The 25,941-nt window shown below is 34.9% G+C and overlaps 8 non-coding genes across 8 annotated transcripts; all 8 read left to right on the top strand.

Annotated features, from left to right (window-relative positions):
- The first annotated feature begins 8,564 nt into the window (after positions 1-8,564).
- On the top strand, positions 8,565-8,638 carry TRNAS-ACU (transfer RNA serine (anticodon ACU)). The gene has a single exon. It is a non-coding gene; the product is annotated as a tRNA-Ser (tRNA).
- A 2,268-nt stretch (positions 8,639-10,906) lies between these two features.
- TRNAS-ACU (transfer RNA serine (anticodon ACU)) lies at positions 10,907-10,980 on the top strand. The gene has a single exon. It is a non-coding gene; the product is annotated as a tRNA-Ser (tRNA).
- Positions 10,981-12,076: 1,096 nt separating this feature from the next.
- Positions 12,077-12,150, top strand: TRNAS-ACU (transfer RNA serine (anticodon ACU)). Its single transcript has one exon. It is a non-coding gene; the product is annotated as a tRNA-Ser (tRNA).
- Positions 12,151-13,249: 1,099 nt separating this feature from the next.
- Positions 13,250-13,323, top strand: TRNAS-ACU (transfer RNA serine (anticodon ACU)). The gene has a single exon. It is a non-coding gene; the product is annotated as a tRNA-Ser (tRNA).
- Positions 13,324-19,090: 5,767 nt separating this feature from the next.
- Positions 19,091-19,164, top strand: TRNAS-ACU (transfer RNA serine (anticodon ACU)). Its single transcript has one exon. It is a non-coding gene; the product is annotated as a tRNA-Ser (tRNA).
- A 1,095-nt stretch (positions 19,165-20,259) lies between these two features.
- TRNAS-ACU (transfer RNA serine (anticodon ACU)) lies at positions 20,260-20,333 on the top strand. Its single transcript has one exon. It is a non-coding gene; the product is annotated as a tRNA-Ser (tRNA).
- A 2,264-nt stretch (positions 20,334-22,597) lies between these two features.
- Positions 22,598-22,671, top strand: TRNAS-ACU (transfer RNA serine (anticodon ACU)). The gene has a single exon. It is a non-coding gene; the product is annotated as a tRNA-Ser (tRNA).
- A 2,263-nt stretch (positions 22,672-24,934) lies between these two features.
- TRNAS-ACU (transfer RNA serine (anticodon ACU)) lies at positions 24,935-25,008 on the top strand. The gene has a single exon. It is a non-coding gene; the product is annotated as a tRNA-Ser (tRNA).
- Positions 25,009-25,941: the final 933 nt, after the last annotated feature.

Raw genomic sequence — 25,941 nt, 5'->3', positions numbered from 1 at the left:
CAATACTGTCAATATACTATTAAAACAAATTAAAATGGTAAAAGTTATTGTACTTTAAGTAAAAATAAAAGAGCTAAAATATCAATCCCAGTTTTGGATTACTTTAATTAACAAAAAAAATGCATATAGCAGAGGATAGTTTCAATCTGCCTACCTCTGGGTTATGGGCCCAGCATGCTTCCATTGCAGTACTCTGCTGCACATGTAAGTGCAAGAGATCCTGAAGCACTCACTCATCATGGGAAAGTACCAATGTGTTTCTTCGTTGGTTGATCTAAGAAACATCTTACAAAAACTCTCCAGATTATTGACTTTCTAAAGTTTTTCTAGGAAACGTTCTAGATGAATGCTTATTAGCCTTTGTCAGTATGCACTTTTGCAAAGTGTCTCTGTTGCGCAATCAGTTAGTGTGTTCGGTTACTAACCAAAAGGTTGATGGTTCAATCCCACCCAGGGATGTAATTGACCTTGTGATCAGGTTTTGGTGATCTTTAAGTAGACAAGTCAAAATTTCAATCCCCCTCTTATGATGTAGGGTACCTGGCCTTCTCTGATGTAACCAGAGTTCGTTTTGATTAAGTGATTTTATAAAAAACAGCTAGGAAGCACAATTTAGCAGTGGGTTGCAGAGAAAAAAAAATATGCTGGCAGAAAAATCCAATTGAGTGATTGAACAGCTCTTCATTTTCTGGCTTTATTTTAATGCTAACAAATGTGTTCTCTGAAAAGTGTCCACAAAGCCAAGTCTCTGATGAACACCTTTGTAGGGATGGTTTTTCACCTATTACTAAATTAAACTTGCTTCATTGGAAAGGCAGCAAGATGCATCCTCATTTCAATGTCTACTGAAATAATACGAGTTGACACCAGGAAACATTAACGCCAATGCATCCTTGCTGCTTTCTCATGTGGAAGTCTGTTTAATGTGAAAACAAGGTGATATCTAAGTGGCACACAGGTAAGGAATTAAGAAAATCTTTATTTAATGGTGAAGATGTTTCTCACAAAATTGTTGCCCCAATGCATCATTGAAATTCAAGCTGGAAAGATGATTTTAATATATCACTTGTACATTTTGTATTGCTCTTCTGGTGACAATGTAGTTTGTTTTTGTCAATTACCATTTTAATAATAGGGTAAAGAAAATTAAGTGGATTTTTGAAAGAAAACAATACTGTCAATATACTATTAAAACAAATTAAGATGGTAAAAGTTATTGTACTTTAAGTAAAAATAAAAGAGCTAAAATATCAATCCCAGTTTTGGATTACTTTAATAAAAAAAAAATGCATATAGCAGAGGATAGTTTCAATCTGCCTACCTCTGGGTTATGGGCCCAGCATGCTTCCATTGCAGTACTCTGCTGCACATGTAAGTGCAAGAGATCCTGAAGCACTCACTCATCATGGGAAAGTACCAATGTGTTTCTTCGTTGGTTGTTGGAAGAAACATCTTACAAAAACTCTCCAGATTATTGACTTTTTAAAGTTTTTCTAGGAAACGTTTTAGATGAATGCTTATTAGCCTTTGTCAGTATGAACTTTTGCAAAGAGTCTCTGTGGCGCAATCAGTTAGTGTGCACGGCTATTAGCTAAAAGGTTGGTGGTTCAATCCCACCCAGGGACGTAATTGACCTTGTTATTAGATTTTGGTGATCTTTAAGTAGACAAGTCAAAATTTCAAACCCCCTGTTATGGTGTAGGGTACCTGGCCTTCTCTGATGTAATCAGAGTTAGATTTGATTCAGTGATTTTATAAAAACAGCTAGGAAGCACAATTTAGCAGTGGGTTGCAGAGAAAAAGAAATATGCTGGCAAAAAAAAATCCAATTGAGTGATTAAACAGCTCTTAATTTTCTTGCTTTATTTTTATGCTAACAAATTTGTTCTCTGAAAAGTGTCCACAAAGCCAAGTCTCTGATTAACACCTTTGTAAGGATGGTTTTTCACCTATTACTAAATTAAACTTGCTTCATTGGAAAGGCAGCAAGATGCATCCTCATTTCAATGTCTACTGAAATAATACAGGTTGACACCAGGAAACATTAACGCCACTGCATCCTTGCTGCTTTCTCATGTGGAAGTCTGTTTAATGTGAAAACAAGGTGATATCTAATTAGCACACAGGTAAGGAATTAAGAAAATCTTTATTTAAGGGTGAAAATGTTTCTCACAAAATCGTTGCCCCAATGCATCATTGAAATTCAAGCTGGAAAGATGATTTTAATATATCACTTGTACATTTTGTATTGCTCTTCTGGTGACAATGTAGTTTGTTTTTGTCAATTACCATTTTAATAATAGGGTAAAGAAAAGTAAGTGGATTTTTGAAAGAAAACAATACTGTCAATATACTATTAAAACAAATTAAGATGGTAAAAGTTATTGTACTTTAAGTAAAAATAAAAGAGCAAAAATATCAATCCCAGTTTTGGATTACTTTAATTAAAAAAAATGCATATAGCAGAGGATAGTTTCAATCTGCCTACCTCTGGGTTATAAGCCCAGCATGCTTCCATTGCAGTACTCTGCTGCACATGTTAGTGCAAGAGATCCTGAAGCACTCACTCATCATGGGAAAGTACCAATGTGTTTCTTCGTTGGTTGATCTAAGAAACATCTTACAAAAACTCTCCAGATTATTGACTTTTTAAAGTTTTTCTAGGAAACGTTCTAGATGAATGCTTATTAGCCTTTGTCAGTATGCATTTTTGCAAAGTGTCTCTGTGGTGCAATCAGTTAGTGTGTTTGGCTACTAACCAAAAGGTTGGTGGTTCAATCCCACCCAGGGATGTAATTGACCTTGTGGTCAGGTTTTGGTGATCTTTAAGTAGACAAGTCAAAATTTCAAACCCCCTCTTATGATGTAGGGTACCTGGCCTTCTCTGATGTAACCAGAGTTAGTTTTGATTAAGTGATTTTATAAAAAACAGCTAGGAAGCACAATTTAGCAGTGGGTTGCAGAGAAAAAAAAATATGCTGGCAGAAAAATCCAATTGAGTGATTGAACAGCTCTTCATTTTCTGGCTTTATTTTAATGCTAACAAATTTGTTCTCTGAAAAGTGTCCACAAAGCCAAGTCTCTGATGAACACCTTTGTAAGGATGGTTTTTCACCTATTACTAAATTAAACTTGCTTCATTGGAAAGGCAGCAAGATGCATCCTCATTTCAATGTCTACTGAAATAATACGGGTTGACACCAGGAAACATTAACGCCAATGCATCCTTCCTGCTTTCTCATGTGGAAGTCTGTTTAATGTGAAAACAAGGTGATATCTAAGTGGCACACAGGTAAGGAATTAAGAAAATCTTTATTTAATGGTGAAGATGTTTCTCACAAAATTGTTGCCCCAATGCATCATTGAAATTCAAGCTGGAAAGATGATTTTAATATATCACTTGTACATTTTGTATTGCTCTTCTGGTGACAATGTAGTTTGTTTTTGTCAATTACCATTTTAATAATAGGGTAAAGAAAATTAAGTGGATTTTTGAAAGAAATCAATACTGTCAATATTCTATTAAAACAAATTAAGATGGTAAAAGTTATTGTACTTTAAGTAAAAATAAAAGAGCTAAAATATCAATCCCAGTTTTGGATTACTTTAATTAAAAAAAATGCATATAGCAGAGGATAGTTTCAATCTGCCTACCTCTGGGTTATGGGCCCAGCATGCTTCCATTGCAGTACTCTGCTGCACATGTAAGTGCAAGAGATCCTGAAGCACTCACTCATCATGGGAAAGTACCAATGTGTTTCTTCGTTGGTTGTTGGAAGAAACATCTTACAAAAACTCTCCAGATTATTGACTTTTTAAAGTTTTTCTAGGAAACGTTTTAGATGAATGCTTATTAGCCTTTGTCAGGATGGACTTTTGCAAAGTGTCTCTGTGGCGCAATCAGTTAGTGTGCACGGCTATTAGCTAAAAGGTTGGTGGTTCAATCCCACCCAGGGACGTAATTGACCTTGTTATCAGATTTTGGTGATCTTTAAGTAGACAAGTCAAAATTTCAAACCCCCTGTTATGGTGTAGGGTACCTGGCCTTCTCTGATGTAATCAGAGTTAGATTTGATTCAGTGATTTTATAAAAACAGCTAGGAAGCACAATTTAGCAGTGGGTTGCAGAGAAAAAGAAATATGCTGGCAAAAAAAATCCAATTGAGTGATTAAACAGCTCTTCATTTTCTGGCTTTAATTTTATGCTAACAAATTTGTTCTCTGAAAAGTGTCCATAAAGCCAAGTCCTGATTAACACCTTTGTAGGGATGGTTTTTCACCTATTACTAAATTAAACTTGCTTCATTGGAAAGGCAGCAAGATGCATCCTCATTTCAATGTCTACTGAAATAATACAGGTTGACACCAGGAAACATTAACACCACTGTATCCTTGCTGCTTTCTCATGTGGAAGTCTGTTTAATGTGAAAACAAGGTGATATCTAATTAGCACACAGGTAAGGAATTAAGAAAATCTTTATTTAAGGGTGAAGATGTTTCTCACAAAATCGTTGCCCCAATGCATCATTGAAATTCAAGCTGGAAAGATGATTTTAATATATCACTTGTACATTTTGTATTGCTCTTCTGGTGACAATGTAGTTTGTTTTTGTCAATTACCATTTTAATAATAGGGTAAAAAAAATTAAGAGGATTTTTGAAAGAAAACAATACTGTCAATATACTATTAAAACAAATTAAAATGGTAAAAGTTATTGTACTTTAAGTAAACATAAAAGAGCTAACATATCAATCCCAGTTTTGGATTACTTTAATTAACAAAAAAAATGCATATAGCAGAGGATAGTTTCAATCTGCCTACCTCTGGGTAATGGGCCCAGCATGCTTCCATTGCAGTACTCTGCTGCACATGTAAGTGCAAGAGATCCTGAAGCACTCACTCATCATGGGAAAGTACCAATGTGTTTCTTCATTGGTTAATGGAAGAAACATCTTACAAAAACTCTCCAGATTATTGACTTTTTAAAGTTTTTCTAGGAAACGTTCTAGATATATGCTTATTAGACTTTGTCAGTATGTACTTTTTGCAAAGTGTCTCTGTGGCGCAATCGGTTAGTGTGTCCGGCTACTAACCAAAAGGTTGGTGGTTCAATCCCAACCAGGGACGTAATTGACCTTGTTATCAGATTTTGGTGATCTTTAAGTAGACAAGTCAAAATTTCAAACCCCCTGTTATGGTGTAGGGTACCTGGCCTTCTCTGATGTAATCAGAGTTAGATTTGATTCAGTGATTTTATAAAAACAGCTAGGAAGCACAATTTAGCAGTGGGTTGCAGAGAAAAAGAAATATGCTGGCAAAAAAAATCCAATTGAGTGATTAAACAGCTCTTCATTTTCTGGCTTTATTTTTATGCTAACAAATTTGTTCTCTGAAAAGTGTCCACAAAGCCAAGTCTCTGATTAACACCTTTGTAGGGATGGTTTTTCACCTATTACTAAATTAAACTTGCTTCATTGGAAAGGCAGCAAGATGCATCCTCATTTCAATGTCTACTGAAATAATACAGGTTGACACCAGGAAACATTAACACCACTGTATCCTTGCTGCTTTCTCATGTGGAAGTCTGTTTAATGTGAAAACAAGGTGATATCTAATTAGCACACAGGTAAGGAATTAAGAAAATCTTTATTTAAGGGTGAAGATGTTTCTCACAAAATCGTTGCCCCAATGCATCATTGAAATTCAAGCTGGAAAGATGATTTTAATATATCACTTGTACATTTTGTATTGCTCTTCTGGTGACAATGTAGTTTGTTTTTGTCAATTACCATTTTAATAATAGGGTTAAGAAAATTAAGTGGATTTTTGAAAGAAAACAATACTGTCAATATACTATTAAAACAAATTAAAATGGTAAAAGTTATTGTACTTTAAGTAAACATAAAAGAGCTAACATATCAATCCCAGTTTTGATTACTTAAATTAACAAAAAAAAATGCATATAGCAGAGGATAGTTTCAATCTGCCTATCGCTGGGTTATGGGCCCAGCATGCTTCCATTGCTGTACTCTGCTGCACATGTAAGTGCAAGAGATCCTGAAGCACTCACTCATCATGGGAAAGTACCAATGTGTTTCTTCGTTGGTTGATGGAAGAAACATCTTACAAAAACTCTCCAGATTATTGACTTTTTAAAGTTTTTCTAGGAAACGTTCTAGATGTATGCTTATTAGCCTTTGTCAGTATGTACTTTTTGTGAAGTGTCTCTGTGGCGCAATCGGTTAGTGTGTCTGGCTACTAGCCAAAAGGTTGGTGGTTCAATCCCACCCAGGGACGTAATTGACCTTGTTATCAGATTTTGGTGATCTTTAAGTAGACAAGTCAAAATTTCAAACCCCCTGTTATGGTGTAGGGTACCTGGCCTTTTCTGAAGTAATCAGAGTTAGATTTGATTCAGTGATTTAATAAAAACAGCTAGGAATCACAATTTAGCAGTGGGTCGCAGAGAAAAAGAAATATGCTGGCAAAAAAAATCCAATTGAGTGATTAAACAGCTCTTCATTTTCTTGCTTTATTTTTATGCTAACAAATTTGTTCTCTGAAAAGTGTCCACAAAGCCAAGTCTCTGATTAACACCTTTGTAGGGATGGTTTTTCACCTATTACTAAATTAAACGCTTCATTGGAAAGGCAGCAAGATGCATCCTCATTTCAATGTCTACTGAAATAATACAGGTTGACACCAGGAAACATTAACGCCACTGCATCCTTGCTGCTTTCTCATGTGGAAGTCTGTTTAATGTGAAAACAAGGTGATATCTAATTAGCACACAGGTAAGGAATTAAGAAAATCTTTATTTAAGGGTGAAGATGTTTCTCACAAAATCGTTGCCCCAATGCATCATTGAAATTCAAGCTGGAAAGATGATTTTAATATATCACTTGTACATTCTGTATTGCTCTTCTGCTGACAATGTAGTTTGTTTTTGTCAATTACCATTTTAATAATAGGGTAAAGAAAATTAAGTGGATTTTTGAATGAAAACAATACTGTCAATATACTATTAAAACAAATTAAAATGGTAAAAGTTATTGTACTTTAAGTGAAAATAAAAGAGCCAAAATATCAATCTCAGTTTTGGATTACTTTAATTAACAAAAAAAAAATGCATATAGCAGAGGATAGTTTCAATCTGCCTACCGCTGGGTTATGGGCCCAGCATGCTTCCATTGCTGTACTCTGCTGCACATGTAAGTGCAAGAGATCCTGAAGCACTCACTCATCATGGGAAAGTACCAATGTGTTTCTTCGTTGGTTGATGGAAGAAACATCTTACAAAAACTCTCCAGATTATTGACTTTTTAAAGTTTTTCTAGGAAACGTTTTAGATGAATGCTTATTAGCCTTTGCCAGTATGTACTTTTGGAAAGTGTCTCTGTGGCGCAATCAGTTAGTGTGTATGGCTATTAACCAAAAGGTTGGTGGTTCAATCCCACCCAGGGACGTAATTGACCTTGTTATCAGATTTTGGTGATCTTTAAGTAGACAAGTCAAAATTTCAAACCCTCTCTTATGGTGTAGGGTACCTGGCCTTCTCTGATGTAATCAGAGTTAGATTTGATTCAGTGATTTTATAAAAACAGCTAGGAAGCACACTTTAGCAGTGGGTTGCAGAGAAAAAGAAATATGCTGGCAAAAAAAATCCAATTGAGTGATTAAACAGCTCTTCATTTTCTGGCTTTATTTTTATGCTAACAAATTTGTTCTCTGAAAAGTGTCCACAAAGCCAAGTCTCTGATTAACACCTTTGTAAGGATGGTTTTTCACCTATTACTAAATTAAACTTGCTTCATTGGAAAGGCAGCAAGATGCATCCTCATTTCAATGTCTACTGAAATAATACAGGTTGACACCAGGAAACATTAACGCCACTGCATCCTTGCTGCTTTCTCATGTGGAAGTCTGTTTAATGTGAAAACAAGGTGATATCTAATTAGCACACAGGTAAGGAATTAAGAAAATCTTTATTTAAGGGTGAAGATGTTTCTCACAAAATCGTTGCCCCAATGCATCATTGAAATTCAAGCTGGAAAGATGATTTTAATATATCACTTGTACATTTTGTATTGCTCTTCTGGTGACAATGTAGTTTGTTTTTGTCAATTACCATTTTAATAATAGGGTTAAGAAAATTAAGTGGATTTTTGAAAGAAAACAATACTGTCAATATACTATTAAAACAAATTAAAATGGTAAAAGTTATTGTACTTTAAGTGAAAATAAAAGAGCCAAAATATCAATCCCAGTTTTGGATTACTTTAATTAACAAAAAAAAATGCATATAGCAGAGGATAGTTTCAATCTGCCTACCGCTGGGTTATGGGCCCTGTATGCTTCCATTGCAGTACTCTGCTGCACATGTAAGTGCAAGAGATCCTGAAGCACTCACTCATCATGGGAAAGTACCAATGTGTTTCTTCGTTGGTTGATGGAAGAAACATTTTACAAAAACTCTCCAGATTATTGACTTTTTAAAGTTTTTCTAGGAAACGTTCTAGATGTATGCTTATTAGCCTTTGTCAGTATGTACTTTTTGCGAAGTGTCTCTGTGGCGCAATCGGTTAGTGTGTCCGGCTACTAACCAAAAGGTTGGTGGTTCAATCCCACCCAGGGACGTAATTGACCTTGTTATCAGATTTTGGTGATCTTTAAGTAGACAAGTCAAAATTTCAAACCCCCTGTTATGGTGTAGGGTACCTGGCCTTTTCTGATGTAATCAGAGTTAGATTTGATTCAGTGATTTAATAAAAACAGCTAGGAAGCACAATTTAGCAGTGGGTTTCAGAGAAAAAGAAATATGCTGGCAAAAAAAATCCAATTGAGTGATTAAACAGCTCTTCATTTTCTGGCTTTATTTTTATGCTAACAAATTTGTTCTCTGAAAAGTGTCCACAAAGCCAAGTCTCTGATTAACACCTTTGTAGGGATGGTTTTTCATCTATTACTAAATTAAACGCTTCATTGGAAAAACAGCAGGATGCATCCTCATTTCAATGTCTGCTGAAATAATACAGGTTGACACCAGGAAACATTAACGCCACTGCATCCTTGCTGCTTTCTCATGTGGAAGTCTGTTTAATGTGAAAACAAGGTGATATCTAATTAGCACACAGGTAAGGAATTAAGAAAATCTTTATTTAAGGGTGAAGATGTTTCTCACAAAATCGTTGCCCCAATGCATCATTGAAATTCAAGCTGGAAAGGTGATTTTAATATATCACTTGTACATTTTGTATTGCTCTTCTGGTGACAATGTAGTTTGTTTTTGTCAATTACCATTTTAATAATAGGGTTAAGAAAATTAAGTGGATTTTTGAAAGAAAACAATACTGTCAATATACTATTAAAACAAATTAAAATGGTAAAAGTTATTGTACTTTAAGTGAAAATAAAAGAGCCAAAATATCAATCTCAGTTTTGGATTACTTTAATTAACAAAAAAAAAAAATGCATATAGCAGAGGATAGTTTCAATCTGCCTACCGCTGGGTTATGGGCCCAGCATGCTTCCATTGCTGTACTCTGCTGCACATGTAAGTGCAAGAGATCCTGAAGCACTCACTCATCATGGGAAAGTACCAATGTGTTTCTTCATTGGTTGATGGAAGAAACATCTTACAAAAACTCTCCAGATTATTGACTTTTTAAAGTTTTTCTAGGAAACGTTTTAGATGAATGCTTATTAGCCTTTGCCAGTATGTACTTTTGCAAAGTGTCTCTGTGGCGCAATCAGTTAGTGTGTATGGCTATTAACCAAAAGGTTGGTGGTTCAATCCCACCCAGGGACGTAATTGACCTTGTTATCAGATTTTGGTGATCTTTAAGTAGACAAGTCAAAATTTCAAACCCTCTCTTATGGTGTAGGGTACCTGGCCTTCTCTGATGTAATCAGAGTTAGATTTGATTCAGTGATTTTATAAAAACAGCTAGGAAGCACAATTTAGCAGTGGGTTGCAGAGAAAAAGAAATATGCTGGCAAAAAAAATCCAATTGAGTGATTAAACAGCTCTTCATTTTCTGGCTTTATTTTTATGCTAACAAATTTGTTCTCTGAAAAGTGTCCACAAAGCCAAGTCTCTGATTAACACCTTTGTAAGGATGGTTTTTCACCTATTACTAAATTAAACTTGCTTCATTGGAAAGGCAGCAAGATGCATCCTCATTTCAATGTCTACTGAAATAATACAGGTTGACACCAGGAAACATTAACGCCACTGCATCCTTGCTGCTTTCTCATGTGGAAGTCTGTTTAATGTGAAAACAAGGTGATATCTAATTAGCACACAGGTAAGGAATTAAGAAAATCTTTATTTAAGGGTGAAGATGTTTCTCACAAAATCGTTGCCCCAATGCATCATTGAAATTCAAGCTGGAAAGATGATTTTAATATATCACTTGTACATTTTGTATTGCTCTTCTGGTGACAATGTAGTTTGTTTTTGTCAATTACCATTTTAATAATAGGGTTAAGAAAATTAAGTGGATTTTTGAAAGAAAACAATACTGTCAATATACTATTAAAACAAATTAAAATGGTAAAAGTTATTGTACTTTAAGTGAAAATAAAAGAGCCAAAATATCAATCCCAGTTTTGGATTACTTTAATTAACAAAAAAAAATGCATATAGCAGAGGATAGTTTCAATCTGCCTACCGCTGGGTTATGGGCCCTGTATGCTTCCATTGCAGTACTCTGCTGCACATGTAAGTGCAAGAGATCCTGAAGCACTCACTCATCATGGGAAAGTACCAATGTGTTTCTTCGTTGGTTGATGGAAGAAACATTTTACAAAAACTCTCCAGATTATTGACTTTTTAAAGTTTTTCTAGGAAACGTTCTAGATGTATGCTTATTAGCCTTTGTCAGTATGTACTTTTTGTGAAGTGTCTCTGTGGCGCAATCGGTTAGTGTGTCCGGCTACTAACCAAAAGGTTGGTGGTTCAATCCCACCCAGGGACGTAATTGACCTTGTTATCAGATTTTGGTGATCTTTAAGTAGACAAGTCAAAATTTCAAACCCCCTGTTATGGTGTAGGGTACCTGGCCTTTTCTGATGTAATCAGAGTTAGATTTGATTCAGTGATTTAATAAAAACAGCTAGGAAGCACAATTTAGCAGTGGGTTTCAGAGAAAAAGAAATATGCTGGCAAAAAAAATCCAATTGAGTGATTAAACAGCTCTTCATTTTCTGGCTTTATTTTTATGCTAACAAATTTGTTCTCTGAAAAGTGTCCACAAAGCCAAGTCTCTGATTAACACCTTTGTAGGGATGGTTTTTCACCTATTACTAAATTAAACGCTTCATTGGAAAGGCAGCAAGATGCATCCTCATTTCAATGTCTACTGAAATAATACAGGTTGACACCAGGAAACATTAACGCCACTGCATCCTTGCTGCTTTCTCATGTGGAAGTCTGTTTAATGTGAAAACAAGGTGATATCTAATTAGCACACAGGTAAGGAATTAAGAAAATCTTTATTTAAGGGTGAAGATGTTTCTCACAAAATCGTTGCCCCAATGCATCATTGAAATTCAAGCTGGAAAGATGATTTTAATATATCACTTGTACATTTTGTATTGCTCTTCTGGTGACAATGTAGTTTGTTTTTGTCAATTACCATTTTAATAATAGGGTTAAGAAAATTAAGTGGATTTTTGAAAGAAAACAATACTGTCAATATACTATTAAAACAAATTAAAATGGTAAAAGTTATTGTACTTTAAGTGAAAATAAAAGAGCCAAAATATCAATCTCAGTTTTGGATTACTTTAATTAACAAAAAAAAAATGCATATAGCAGAGGATAGTTTCAATCTGCCTACCGCTGGGTTATGGGCCCAGCATGCTTCCATTGCTGTACTCTGCTGCACATGTAAGTGCAAGAGATCCTGAAGCACTCACTCATCATGGGAAAGTACCAATGTGTTTCTTCGTTGGTTGATGGAAGAAACATCTTACAAAAACTCTCCAGATTATTGACTTTTTAAAGTTTTTCTAGGAAACGTTCCAGATGTATGCTTATTAGCCTTTGTCAGTTTGTAATTTTTACAAAGTGTCTCTGTGGCGCAATCGGTTAGTGTGTCTGGCTACTAACCGAAAGGTTGGTGGTTCAATCCCACCCAGGGACGTAATTGACCTTGTTATCAGATTTTGGTGATCTTTAAGTAGACAAGTCAAAATTTCAAACCCCCCGTTATGGTGTAGGGTATCTGGCCTTCTCTGATGTAATCAGAGTTAGATTTGATTCAGTGATTTTATAAAAACAGATAGGAAGCACAATTTAGCAGTGGGTTGCAGAGAAAAAGAAATATGCTGGCAAAAAAAATCCAATTGAGTGATTAAACAGCTCTTCATTTTCTGGCTTTATTTTTATGCTAACAAATTTGTTCTCTGAAAAGTGTCCACAAAGCCAAGTCTCTGATTAACACCTTTGTAGGGATGGTTTTTCACCTATTACTAAATTAAACTTGCTTCATTGGAAAGGCAGCAAGATGCATCCTCATTTCAATTTCTACTGAAATAATACAGGTTGACACCAGGAAACATTAACGCCACTGCATCCTTGCTGCTTTCTCATGTGGAAGTCTGTTTAATGTGAAAACAAGGTGATATCTAATTAGCACACAGGTAAGGAATTAAGAAAATCTTTATTTAAGGGTGAAAATGTTTCTCACAAAATCGTTGCCCCAATGCATCATTGAAATTCAAGCAGGAAAGATGATTTTAATATATCACTTGTACATTTTGTATTGCTCTTCTGGTGACAATGTAGTTTGTTTTTGTCAATTACCATTTTAATAATAGGGTAAAGAAAATTAAGTGGATTTTTAAAAGAAAACAATACTTTCAATATACTATTAAAACAAATTAAAATGGTAAAAGTTATTGTACTTTAAGTAAAAATAAAAGAGCCAAAATATCAATCCCAGTTTTGGATTACTTTAATTAACCAAAAAAAAATGCATATAGCAGAGGATAGTTTCAATCTGCCTACCGCTGGGTTATGGGCCCAGCATGCTTCCATTGCTGTACTCTGCTGCACATGTAAGTGCAAGAGATCCTGAAGCACTCACTCATCATGGGAAAGTACCAATGTGTTTCTTCGTTGGTTGATGGAAGAAACATCTTACAAAAACTCTCCAGATTATTGACTTTTTAAAGTTTTTCTAGGAAACGTTCTAGATGTATGCTTATTAGCCTTTGTCAGTATGTACTTTTTTGCACAGTGTCTCTGTGGCGCAATCGGTTAGTGTGTCCGGCTACTAACCAAAAGGTTGGTGGTTCAATCCCACCCAGGGACGTAATTGACCTTGTGATCTGATTTTGGTGATCTTTAAGTAGACAAGTCAAAATTTCAAATCCCCTCTTATGGTGTAGGGTACCTGGCCTTCTCTGATGTAATCAGAGTTAGATTTGATTCATTGATTTTATAAAAACAGCTAGGAAGCACAATTTAGCAGTGGGTTGCAGAGAAAAAGAAATATGCTGGCAAAAAAATCCAATTGAGTGATTAAACAGCTCTTCATTTTCTGGCTTTATTTTTATGCTAACAAATTTGTTCTCTGAAAAGTGTCCACAAAGCCAAGTCTCTGATTAACACCTTTGTAAGGATGGTTTTTCACCTATTACTAAATTAAACTTGCTTCATTGGAAAGGCAGCAAGATGCATCCTCATTTCAATGTCTACTGAAATAATACAGGTTGACACCAGGAAACATTAACGCCACTGCATCCTTGCTGCTTTCTCATGTGGAAGTCTGTTTAATGTGAAAACAAGGTGATATCTAATTAGCACACAGGTAAGGAATTAAGAAAATCTTTATTTAAGGGTGAAAATGTTTCTCACAAAATCGTTGCCCCAATGCATCATTGAAATTCAAGCTGGAAATATGATTTTAATATATCACTTGTACATTTTGTATTGCTCTTCTGGTGACAATGTAGTTTGTTTTTGTCAATTACCATTTTAATAATAGGGTAAAGAAAATTAAGTGGATTTTTGAAAGAAAACAATACTGTCAATATACTATTAAAACAAATTAAAATGGTAAAAGTTATTGTACTGTAAGTAAAAATAAAAGAGCCAACATATCAATCCCAGTTTTGGAATACTTTAATTAACAAAAACAAATGCATATAGCAGAGGATAGTTTCAATCTGCCTACCTCTGGGTTATGTGCTCAGCATGCTTCCATTGCTGTACTCTGCTGCACATGTAAGTGCAATAGATCCTGAAGCACTCACTCATCATGGGAAAGTACCAATGTGTTTCTTCGTTGGTTGATGGAAGAAACATCTTACAAAAACTCTCCAGATTATTGACTTTTTAAAGTTTTTCTAGGAAACGTTTTAGATGAATGCTTATTAGCTTTTGTCAGTATGTACTTTTGCAAAGTGTCTCTGTGGCGCAATCAGTTAGTGTGTATGGCTATTAACCAAAAGGTTGGTGGTTCAATCCCACCCAGTGACGTAATTGACCTTGTTATCAGATTTTGGTGATCTTTAAGTAGACAAGTCAAAATTTCAAACCCCCTCTTATGGTGTAGGGTACCTGGCCTTCTCTGATGTAGTTAGATTTGATTCAGTGATTTTATAAAAACAGCTAGGAAGCACAATTTAGCAGTGGGTTGCAGAGAAAAAGAAATATGCTGGCAAAAAATCCAATTGAGTGATTAAACAGCTCTTCATTTTCTGGCTTTATTTTTATGCTAACAAATTTGTTCTCTGAAAAGTGTCCACAAAGCCAAGTCTCTGATTAACACCTTTGTTAGGATGGTTTTTCACCTATTACTAAATTAAACTTGCTTCATTGGAAAGGCAGCAAGATGCATCCTCATTTCAATGTCTACTGAAATAATACAGGTTGACACCAGGAAACATTAACGCCACTGCATCCTTGCTGCTTTCTCATGTAAAAGTCTGTTTAATGTGAAAACAAGGTGATATCTAATTAGCACACAGGTAAGGAATTAAGAAAATCTTTATTTAAGGGTGAAGATGTTTCTCACAAAATCGTTGCCCCAATGCATCATTGAAATTCAAGCTGGAAAGATGATTTTAATATATCACTTGTACATTTTGTATTGCTCTTCTGGTGACAATGTAGTTTGTTTTTGTCAATTACCATTTTAATAATAGGGTAAAGAAAATTAAGTGGATTTTTAAAAGAAAACAATACTGTCAATATACTATTAAAACAAATTAAAATGGTAAAAGTTATTGTACTTTAAGTAAAAATAAAAGAGCCAAAATATCAATCCCAGTTTTGGATTACTTTAATTAACAAAAAAAAATGCATATAGCAGAGGATAGTTTCAATCTGCCTACCGCTGGGTTATGGGCCCAGCATGCTTCCATTGCTGTACTCTGCTGCACATGTAAGTGCAAGAGATCCTGAAGCACTCACTCATCATGGGAAAGTACCAATGTGTTTCTTCGTTGGTTGATGGAAGAAACATCTTACAAAAACTCTCCAGATTATTGACTTTTTAAAGTTTTTCTAGGAAACGTTTTAGATGAATGCTTATTAGCCTTTGTCAGTATGGACTTTTGCAAAGTGTCTCTGTGGCGCAATCAGTTAGTGTGCACGGCTATTAACCAAAAGGTTGGTGGTTCAATCCCACCCAGGGACGTAATTGACCTTGTTATCAGATTTTGGTGATCTTTAAGTAGACAAGTCAAAATTTCAAATCCCCCTGTTCTGGTGTAGGGTACCTGGCCTTCTCTGATGTAATCAGAGTTAGATTTGATTCAGTGATTTTATAAAAACAGCTAGGAAGCACAATTTAGCAGTGGGTTGCAGAGAAAAAGAAATATGCTGGCAAAAAAAATCCAATTGAGTGATTAACCAGCTCTTAATTTTCTGGCTTTATTTTTATGCTAACAAATTTGTTCTCTGAAAAGTGTCCACAAAGCCAAGTATCTGATTAACACCTTTGTAAGGATGGTTTTTAACCTATTACTAAATTAAACTTGCTTCATTGGAAAGGCAGCAAGATGCATCCTCATTTCAATGTCTACTGAAATAATACAGGTTGACACCAGGAAACATTAACGCCACTGCATCCTTGCTGCTTTCTCATGTGGAAGTCTGTTTAATGTGAAAACAAGGTGATATCTAATTAGCACACAGGTAAGGAATTAAGAAAATCTTTATTTAAGGGTGAAAATGTTTCTCACAAAATCGTTGCCCCAATGCATCATTGAAATTCAAGCTGGAAATATGATTTTAATATATCACTTGTACATTTTGTATTGCTCTTCTGGTGACAATGTAGTTTGTTTTTGTCAATTACCATTTTAATAATAGGGTAAAGAAAATTAAGTGGATTTTTGAAAGAAAACAATACTGTCAATATACTATTAAAACAAATTAAAATGGTAAAAGTTATTGTACTGTAAGTAAAAATAAAAGAGCCAACATATCAATCCCAGTTTTGGAATACTTTAATTAACAAAAACAAATGCATATAGCAGAGGATAGTTTCAATCTGCCTACCTCTGGGTTATGTGCTCAGCATGCTTCCATTGCTGTACTCTGCTGCACATGTAAGTGCAATAGATCCTGAAGCACTCACTCATCATGGGAAAGTACCAATGTGTTTCTTCGTTGGTTGATGGAAGAAACATCTTACAAAAACTCTCCAGATTATTGACTTTTTAAAGTTTTTCTAGGAAACGTTTTAGATGAATGCTTATTAGCCTTTGTCAGTATGTACTTTTGCAAAGTGTCTCTGTGGCGCAATCAGTTAGTGTGTATGGCTATTAACCAAAAAGTTGGTGGTTCAATCCCACCCAGGGACGTAATTGACCTTGTTATCAGATTTTGGTGATCTTTAAGTAGACAAGTCAAAATTTCAAACCCCCTCTTATGGTGTAGGGTACCTGGCCTTCTCTGATGTAATCAGAGTTAGATTTGATTCAGTGATTTTATAAAAACAGCTAGGAAGCACAATTTAGCAGTGGGTTGCAGAGAAAAAGAAATATGCTGGCAAAAAAATCCAATTGAGTGATTAAACAGCTCTTCATTTTCTGGCTTTATTTTTATGCTAACAAATTTGTTCTCTGAAAAGTGTCCACAAAGCCAAGTCTCTGATTAACACCTTTGTAAGGATGGTTTTTCACCTATTACTAAATTAAACTTGCTTCATTGGAAAGGCAGCAAGATGCATCCTCATTTCAATGTCTACTGAAATAATACAGGTTGACACCAGGAAACATTAACGCCACTGCATCCTTGCTGCTTTCTCATGTAAAAGTCTGTTTAATGTGAAAACAAGGTGATATCTAATTAGCACACAGGTAAGGAATTAAGAAAATCTTTATTTAAGGGTGAAAATGTTTCTCACAAAATCGTTGCCCCAATGCATCATTGAAATTCAAGCTGGAAAGATGATTTTAATATATCACTTGTACATTTTGTATTGCTCTTCTGCTGACAATGTAGTTTGTTTTTGTCAATTACCATTTTAATAATAGGGTAAAGAAAATTAAGTGGATTTTTAAAAGAAAACAAAACTTTCAATATACTATTAAAACAAATTAAAATGGTAAAAGTTATTGTACTTTAATGAAAAATAAAAGAGCAAAAATATCAATCCCAGTTTTGGATTACTTTAATTAACAAAAAAAATGCATATAGCAGAGGATAGTTTTAATCTGCCTACCTCTGGGTTATGGGCCCAGCATGCTTCCATTGCAGTACTCTGCTGCACAAGTAAGTGCAAGAGATCCTGAAGCACTCACTCATCATGGGAAAGTACCAATGTGTTTCTTCGTTGGTGGATGGAAGAAACATCTTACAAAAACTCTCCAGATTATTGACTTTTTAAAGTTTTTCTAGGAAACATTTTAGATGAATGCTTATTAGTCTTTGTCAGTATGTACTTTTTGCAAAGTGTCTCTGTGGCGCAATCGGTTAGTGTGTCCGGCTACTAACCAAAAGGTTGGTGGTTCAATCCCACCCAGGGATGTAATTGACCTTGTTATCAGATTTTGGTGATCTTTAAGTAGACAAGTCAAAATTTCAAATCCCCTCTTATGGTGTAGGGTACCTGGCCTTCTCTGATGTAATCAGAGTTAGATTTGATTCAGTGATTTTATAAAAACAGCTAGGAAGCACAATTTAGCAGTGGGTTGCAGAGAAAAAGAAATATGCTGGCAAAAAAAATCCAATTGAGTGATTAAACAGCTCTTCATTTTCTGGCTTTATTTTTATGCTAACAAATTTGTTCTCTGTAAAGTGTCCACAAAGCCAAGTCTCTGATGAACACCTTTGTAAGGATGGTTTTTCACCTATTACTAAATTAAACTTGCTTCATTGGAAAGGCAGCAAGATGCATCCTCATTTCAATGTCTACTGAAATAATACAGGTTGACACCAGGAAACATTAACGCCAATGCATCCTTGCTGCTTTCTCATGTGGAAGTCTGTTTAATGTGAAAACAAGGTGATATCTAATTAGCACACAGGTAAGGAATTAAGAAAATCTTTATTTAAGGGTGAAGATGTTTCTCACAAAATCGTTGCCCCAATGCATCATTGAAATTCAAGCTGGAAAGATGATTTTAATATATCACTTGTACATTTTGTATTGCTCTTCTGGTGACAATGTAGTTTGTTTTTGTCAATTACCATTTTAATAATAGGGTTAAGAAAATTAAGTGGATTTTTGAAAGAAAACAATACTGTCAATATACTATTAAAACAAATTAAAATGGTAAAAGTTATTGTACTTTAAGTAAACATAAAATAGCTAACATATCAATCCCAGTTTTGGATTACTTTAATTAACAAAAAAAATGCATATAGCAGAGGATAGTTTCAATCTGCCTACCTCTGGGTAATGGGCCCAGCATGCTTCCATTGCAGTACTCTGCTGCACATGTAAGTGCAAGAGATCCTGAAGCACTCACTCATCATGGGAAAGTACCAATGTGTTTCTTCGTTGGTTGATTTAAGAAAATTCTTACAAAAACTCTCCAGATTATTGACTTTTTAAAGTTTTTCTATGAAACGTTCTAGATGAATGCTTATTAGCCTTTGTCAGTATGTACTTTTTGCAAATTGTCTCTGTGGCGCAATCGGTTAGTGTGTCTGGCTACTAACCAAAAGGTTGGTGGTTTAATCCCACCCAGGGACATAATTGACCTTGTGATCAGGTTTTGGTGATATTTAAGTAGACAAGTCAAAATTTCAAACCCCCTCTTATGGTGTAGGGTACCTGGCCTTTTCTGATGTAATCAGAGTTAGATTTGATTCCGTGATTTTATAAAAAACAGCGAGGAAGCACAATTTAGCAATGGGTTGCAGAGAAAAAAAATATGCTGGCAGAAAAATCCAATTGAGTGATTAAACAGCTCTTCATTTTCTGCCTTTATTTTTATGCTAACAAATTTGTTCTCTAAAAAGTGTCCACAAAGCCAAGTCTCTGATTAACACCTTTGTAGGGATGGTTTTTCACCTATAACTAAATTAAACTTGCTTCATTGGAAAGGCAGCAAGATGCATCCTCATTTCAATGTCTACTGAAATAATACAGGTTGACACCAGGAAACATTAACGCCACTGCATCCTTGCTGCTTTCTCATGTAGAAGTCTGTTTAATGTGAAAACAAGGTGATATCTAATTAGCACACAGGTAAGGAATTAAGAAAATCTTTATTTAAGGGTGAAGATGTTTCTCACAAAATCGTTGCCCCAATGCATCATTGAAATTCAAGCTGGAAAGATGATTTTAATATATCACTTGTACATTTTGTATTGCTCTTCTGGTGACAATGTAGTTTGTTTTTGTCAATTACCCTTTTAATAATAGGGTAAAGAAAATTAAGTGGATTTTTTAAAGAAAACTATACTGTCAATATACTATTAAAACAAATTAAAATGGTAAAAGTTATTGTACTTTAAGTAAAAATAAAAGAGCAAAAATATCAATCCCAGTTTTGATTACTTAAATTAACAAAACAAATGCATATAGCAAAGGATAGTTTCAATCTGCCTACCTCTGGGTTATGGGCCCAGCATGCTTCAATTGCAGTACTCTGCTGCACATGTAAGTGCAAGAGATCCTGAAGCACTCACTCATCATGGGAAAGTACCAATGTGTTTCTTCGTTGGTTGATGGAAGAAACATCTTACAAAAACTCTCCAGATTATTGACTTTTTAAAGTTTTTCTAGGAAACGTTCTAGATGTATGCTTATTAGCCTTTGTCAGTATGTACTTTTTTGCACAGTGTCTCTGTGGCGCAATCGGTTAGTGTGTCTGGCTACTAACCAAAAGGTTGGTGGTTCAATCCCACCCAGGGACGTAATTGACCTTGTGATCAGATTTTGGTGATCTTTAAGTAGACAAGTCAAAATTTCAAATCCCCTCTTATGGTGTAGGGTACCTGGCCTTCTCTGATGTAATCAGAGTTAGATTTGATTAATTGATTTTATAAAAACAGCTAGGAAGCACAATTTAGCAGTGGGTTGCAGAGAAAAAGAAATATGCTGGCAAAAAAAATCCAATTGAGTGATTAAACAGCTCTTCATTTTCTGGCTTTATTTTTATGCTAACAAATTTGTTCTCTGAAAAGTGTCCACAAAGCCAAGTCTCTGATTAACACCTTTGTAGGGATGGTTTTTCACCTATTACTAAATTAAACTTGCTTCATTGGAAAGGCAGCAAGATGCATCCTCATTTCAATGTCTACTGAAATAATACAGGTTGACACCAGGAAACATTAACGCCACTGCATCCTTGCTGCTTTCTCATGTAGAAGTCTGTTTAATGTGAAAACAAGGTGATATCTAATTAGCACACAGGTAAGGAATTAAGAAAATCTTTATTTAAGGGTGAAAATGTTTCTCACAAAATCGTTGCCCCCAATGCATCATTGAAATTCAAGCTGGAAAGATGATTTTAATATATCACTTGTACATTTTGTATTGCTCTTCTGGTGACAATGTAGTTTGTTTTTGTCAATTACCATTTTAATGATAGGGTAAAGAAAATTAAGTGGATTTTTAAAAGAAAACAATACTTTCAATATACTATTAAAACAAATTAAAATGGTAAAAGTTATTGTACTTTAATGAAAAATAAAGAGCAAAAATATCAATCCAAGTTTTGGATTACTTTAATTAACAAAAAAAATGCATATAGCAGAGGATAGTTTTAATCTGCCTACCTCTGGGTTATGGGCCCAGCATGCTTCCATTGCAGTACTCTGCTGCACATGTAAGTGCAAGAGATCCTGAAGCACTCACTCATCATGGGAAAGTACCAATGTGTTTCTTCGTTGGTGGATGGAAGAAACATCTTACAAAAACTCTCCAGATTATTGACTTTTTAAAGTTTTTCTAGGAAACGTTTTAGATGAATGCTTATTAGCCTTTGTCAGTATGGACTTTTGCAAAGTGTCTCTGTGGCGCAATCAGTTAGTGTGTACGGCTATAAACCAAAAGGTTGGTGGTTCAATCCCACCCATTAACGTAATTGACCTTGTTATCAGATTTTGGTGATCTTTAAGAAGACAAGTCAAAATTTCAAATCCCCTCTTATGGTGTAGGGTACCTGGCCTTCTCTGATGTAATCAGAGTTAGATTTGATTCAGTGATTTTATAAAAACAGCTAGGAAGCACAATTTAGCAGTGGGTTGCAGAGAAAAAGAAATATGCTGGCAAAAAAATCCAATTGAGTGATTAAACAGCTCTTCATTTTCTGGCTTTATTTTTATGCTAACAAATTTGTTCTCTGAAAAGTGTCCACAAAGCCAAGTCTCTGATGAACACCTTTGTAAGGATGGTTTTTCACCTATTACTAAATTAAACTTGCTTCATTGGAAAGGCAGCAAGATGCATCCTCATTTCAATGTCTACTGAAATAATACAGGTTGACACCAGGAAACATTAACGCCAATGCATCCTTGCTGCTTTCTCATGTGGAATTCTGTTTAATGTGAAAACAAGGTGATATCTAATTAGCACACAGGTAAGGAATTAAGGAAATCTTTATTTAAGGGTGAAGATGTTTCTCACAAAATCGTTGCCCCAATGCATCATTGAAATTCAAGCTGGAAAGATGATTTTAATATATCACTTGTACATTTTGTATTGCTCTTCTGGTGACAATGTAGTTTGTTTTTGTCAATTACCATTTTAATAATAGGGTAAAGAAAATTAAGTGGATTTTTGAAAGAAAACAATACTGTCAATATACTATTAAAACAAATTAAAATGGTAAAAGTTATTGTACTTTAAGTAAACATAAAATAGCTAACATATCAATCCCAGTTTTGGATTACTTTAATTAACAAAAAAAATGCATATAGCAGAGGATAGTTTCAATCTGCCTACCTCTGGTTAATGGGCCCAGCATGCTTCCATTGCAGTACTCTGCTGCACATGTAAGGGCAAGAGATCCTGAAGCACTCACTCATCATGGGAAAGTACCAATGTGTTTCTTCGTTGGTTGATTTAAGAAAATTCTTACAAAAACTCTCCAGATTATTGACTTTTTAAAGTTTTTCTATGAAACGTTCTAGATGAATGCTTATTAGCCTTTGTCAGTATGTAGTTTTTGCAAATTGTCTCTGTGGCGCAATCGGTTAGTGTGTCTGGCTACTAACCAAAAGGTTGGTGGTTTAATCCCACCCAGGGACATAATTGACCTTGTGATCAGGTTTTGGTGATATTTAAGTAGACAAGTCAAAATTTCAAACCCCCTCTTATGGTGTAGGGTACCTGGCCTTTTCTGATGTAATCAGAGTTAGATTTGATTCAGTGATTTTATAAAAAACAGCGAGGAAGCACAATTTAGCAATGGGTTGCAGAGAAAAAAAATATGCTGGCAGAAAAATCCAATTGAGTGATTAAACAGCTCTTCATTTTCTGGCTTTATTTTTATGCTAACAAATTTGTTCTCTGAAAAGTGTCCACAAAGCCAAGTCTCTGATTAACACCTTTGTAGGGATGGTTTTTCACCTATTACTAAATTAAACTTGCTTCATTGGAAAGGCAGCAAGATGCATCCTCATTTCAATGTCTACTGAAATAATACAGGTTGACACCAGGAAACATTAACGCCACTGCATCCTTGCTGCTTTCTCATGTAGAAGTCTGTTTAATGTGAAAACAAGGTGATATCTAATTAGCACACAGGTAAGGAATTAAGAAAATCTTTATTTAAGGGTGAAAATGTTTCTCACAAAATCGTTGCCCCCAATGCATCATTGAAATTCAAGCTGGAAAGATGATTTTAATATATCACTTGTACATTTTGTATTGCTCTTCTGGTGACAATGTAGTTTGTTTTTGTCAATTACCATTTTAATGATAGGGTAAAGAAAATTAAGTGGATTTTTAAAAGAAAACAATACTTTCAATATACTATTAAAACAAATTAAAATGGTAAAAGTTATTGTACTTTAATGAAAAATAAAGAGCAAAAATATCAATCCCAGTTTTGGATTACTTTAATTAACAAAAAAAATGCATATAGCAGAGGATAGTTTTAATCTGCCTACCTCTGGGTTATGGGCCCAGCATGCTTCCACTGCAGTACTCTGCTGCACATGTAAGTGCAAGAGATCCTGAAGCACTCACTCATCATGGGAAAGTACCAATGTGTTTCTTCGTTGGTGGATGGAAGAAACATCTTACAAAAACTCTCCAGATTATTGACTTTTTAAAGTTTTTCTAGGAAACGTTTTAGATGAATGCTTATTAGCCTTTGTCAGTATGGACTTTCGCAAAGTGTCTCTGTGGTGCAATCAGTTAGTGTGTACGGCTGTAAACCAAAAGGTTGGTGGTTCAATCCCACCCATTGACGTAATTGACCTTGTTATCAGATTTTGGTGATCTTTAAGTAGACAAGTCAAAATTTCAAATCCCCTCTTATGGTGTAGGGTACCTGGCCTTCTCTGATGTAATCAGAGTTAGATTTGATTCAGTGATTTTATAAAAACAGCTAGGAAGCACAATTTAGCAGTGGGTTGCAGAGAAAAAGAAATATGCTGGCAAAAAAATCCAATTGAGTGATTAAACAGCTCTTCATTTTCTGGCTTTATTTTTATGCTAACAAATTTGTTCTCTGAAAAGTGTCCACAAAGCCAAGTCTCTGATGAACACCTTTGTAAGGATGGTTTTTCACCTATTACTAAATTAAACTTGCTTCATTGGAAAGGCAGCAAGATGCATCCTCATTTCAATGTCTACTGAAATAATACAGGTTGACACCAGGAAACATTAACGCCAATGCATCCTTGCTGCTTTCTCATGTGGAAGTCTGTTTAATGTGAAAACAAGGTGATATCTAATTAGCACACAGGTAAGGAATTAAGAAAATCTTTATTTAAGGGTGAAGATGTTTCTCACAAAATCGTTGCCCCAATGCATCATTGAAATTCAAGCTGGAAAGATGATTTTAATATATCACTTGTACATTTTGTATTGCTCTTCTGGTGACAATGTAGTTTGTTTTTGTCAATTACCATTTTAATAATAGGGTAAAGAAAATTAAGTGGATTTTTGAAAGAAAACAATACTGTCAATAAACTATTAAAACAAATTAAAATGGTAAAAGTTATTGTACTTTAAGTAAACATAAAATAGCTAACATATCAATCCCAGTTTTGGATTACTTTAATTAACAAAAAAAATGCATATAGCAGAGGATAGTTTCAATCTGCCTACCTCTGGTTAATGGGCCCAGCATGCTTCCATTGCAGTACTCTGCTGCACATGTAAGTGCAAGAGATCCTGAAGCACTCACTCATCATGGGAAAGTACCAATGTGTTTCTTCGTTGGTTGATTTAAGAAAATTCTTACAAAAACTCTCCAGATTATTGACTTTTTAAAGTTTTTCTAGGAAACGTTCTAGATGAATGCTTATTAGCCTTTGTCAGTATGTACTTTTTGCAAATTGTCTCTGTGGCGCAATCGGTTAGTGTGTCTGGCTACTAACCAAAATGTTGGTGGTTCAATCCCACCCAGGGACATAATTGACCTTGTGATCAGGTTTTGGTGATATTTAAGTAGACAAGTCAAAATTTCAAACCCCCTCTTATGGTGTAGGGTACCTGGCCTTCTCTGATGTAATCAGAGTTAGATTTGATTCAGTGATTTTATAAAAAACAGCTAGGAAGCACAATTTAGCAATGGGTTGCAGAGAAAAAAAATATGCTGGCAGAAAAATCCAATTGAGTGATTAAACAGCTCTTCATTTTCTGCCTTTATTTTTATGCTAACAAATTTGTTCTCTAAAAAGTGTCCACAAAGCCAAGTCTCTGATTAACACCTTTGTAGGGATGGTTTTTCACCTATAACTAAATTAAACTTGCTTCATTGGAAAGGCAGCAAGATGCATCCTCATTTCAATGTCTACTGAAATAATACAGGTTGACACCAGGAAACATTAACGCCACTGCATCCTTGCTGCTTTCTCATGTAGAAGTCTGTTTAATGTGAAAACAAGGTGATATCTAATTGGCACACAGGTAAGGAATTAAGAAAATCTTTATTTAAGGGTGAAGATGTTTCTCACAAAATCGTTGCCCCAATGCATCATTGAAATTCAAGCTGGAAAGATCACTTGTACATTTTGTATTGCTCTTCTGGTGACAATGTAGTTTGTTTTTGTCAATTACCCTTTTAATAATAGGGTAAAGAAAATTAAGTGGATTTTTTAAAGAAAACTATATTGTCAATATACTATTAAAACAGAGGGTTTGAGTTTGCCTGCACTGCTACAGTTGATTTCATTAAATCATGTTGAGCCAACAGTATCAGAGTGTCATGAATTTATTACAATGAAACAAGAGATTTCTATATATGTTGGCGGTGCGACCCCAGAGGTATTAAATATGTTTGTAGAAAAGGGAATTGGTCCCTCCAAAGAAATGGGGAACCAAAGAGAAAAAGCCTCTTTGTGG

This window comes from Pseudophryne corroboree, assembly GCF_028390025.1.
Source record: "Pseudophryne corroboree isolate aPseCor3 chromosome 7 unlocalized genomic scaffold, aPseCor3.hap2 SUPER_7_unloc_2, whole genome shotgun sequence".
Taxonomy (NCBI): domain Eukaryota; kingdom Metazoa; phylum Chordata; class Amphibia; order Anura; family Myobatrachidae; genus Pseudophryne; species Pseudophryne corroboree.
Note: the sequence above shows the minus strand (reverse complement) of the source record. Positions and strands in the feature narration are given on the sequence as shown.